The sequence below is a fragment of the Schistocerca serialis genome, chromosome 7 (genome assembly GCF_023864345.2).
Source record: "Schistocerca serialis cubense isolate TAMUIC-IGC-003099 chromosome 7, iqSchSeri2.2, whole genome shotgun sequence".
NCBI lineage: Eukaryota > Metazoa > Arthropoda > Insecta > Orthoptera > Acrididae > Schistocerca > Schistocerca serialis.
In genome coordinates this window covers 177363271-177365112 of record NC_064644.1, presented here as the reverse complement: position 1 = coordinate 177365112, position 1842 = coordinate 177363271, and positions in this window count along the sequence as shown.

The window sequence follows — 1842 nt, the reverse complement described above, 5'->3', positions numbered from 1 at the left end:
TTTCATTTATTTTGCTTTGCCATGATGTATTTCCTCAGTCAATTATAAATCACTTTGCATGTTTCAGGAACCATTTTAGTTAATTATTGAAGGAATGCAACAGCACTGATTTTGAGGCGCTCTTAATTCTCCCACTGGCTAGAAATCGTAATGTAGCTAACAGCCTCTCATTACCGCTTACAGCCTCCCTAATGACTGTATTCTTTTTCGTTAAGAATGGTCTGATGAAGTTCAGCAGCTCCGAAATGCATGTTTCACTCATTCTTAGATAATTACTAAAATCATCGGCTACCAGCTGCTTTAAGTGACAGGACGCGGGTAAAGTTCTTTCTCTGCATTAGTCACTTCTTTACCCATAGCTTTCCCTCGTTTTTTTGCCTTGTTCTACATCTACGTCTGCATCTACATGAATACTCTGCAAATTGCATTGAAGTGTCTGGCAGAGGGTTCATCGAACTACCTTCATAATTGTCGGTTATTCCAGTCTCGTATAGCGAGCGGAAGAAACGAACACCTATATCTTTCAGTGCGAGCTCTGATTTCCCTTATTTTATTACGGTGATTATTTCTCGTTATGTAGATCGGCGTCTACAAAATATTTTCGCATTCGAAGGAGAAAGCTGGTGACTGAAATTTCGCGAGAAAATTCCGCTGCAACGAAAAACGTCTTTGTTTTAATGAAGTCCACCGCAAATCCCATATCATTTCAGTGACACTCTCTCCCCTATTTCGTGATAACACAAAACGAGCTGTCTTCCTTTGAACTTTTTCGATGTACTCCGTCAATCCTATCTGGTAAGGAACGGACACCCCGCAGCAGTATTCTAAAAGAGGACAGAAAAGCGTAGTGTAGGCACTCTCCTTAGTAGATCTGTTACATTTTCTAAGTGTCCTGCTAATAAAACGCAGACTTTGGTTAGCCTTCCCCACAACATTTTCTATATGTTCCCTCCAATTTAAGTTCTTCCTAATTGTAATTCCAGGGTATGTAGTTGAATTTACGGCCCTTAGAATTAAATAATTTATCGTGTAACCAAAGTTTAACGGATTCCTTTCAGCACTCGTGTTGATGACCTCACACTTTTCATTTTTTAGGGTAAATTGCCAATTTTCGCACCATTCATATATCTTTTCTAAATCGTTTTGCAGTTTGTTTTGATCTTCTGATGATTTTACTAGTCGATAAGCGACAGTGCTATCTGCAAACAACCTAAAACGGCTGATCAGATTGTCTCTCAAATCGTTTATATAGATAAGGAACAGCTAAGCGGCTATAACACTACCTTGGGGAACGCCAGAAATCACTTCTGTTTTACTCGATGACTTTCCGTCAATTATTACGAACTGTGACCTCTCTGATAGGAAGTCACAAATCCAGTCACATAACTGATACAATATTCCATTAGCTGGCAATTTCACTATAAGCCGCTTGTGTGGTACAGTGTCAAAAGCCTTCCGGAAATCCAAAAATACGGAATCGTTTTGAAATACCTTGTCAATGCACTCAACACTTTGTGCGGGTAAAGAACTAATTGTGTTTCACAAAAACGATGGGTTCTAAATCCCTGTAGAGTGTGTGTCAATGCGTTTTCTTCGAAGTAATTCATAATGTTCGATCACCATATATGTTACAAAATCCGGCTGCATATCGACGTTAATGATATGGGCCTGTAATTTACTACCTTTGTTGAATATTGGTGTTACCTGTACAGTTTTCCAGTCTTTGGGTACGGATCTTTCGTCGAGCGAACGGTTGTATATGATTTTTAAGAATGGAGCTATTGTTTCAGCATACTCGGAAAGGAACCTGACTGGTATACAATCTGTACCAGAAGACTTGCT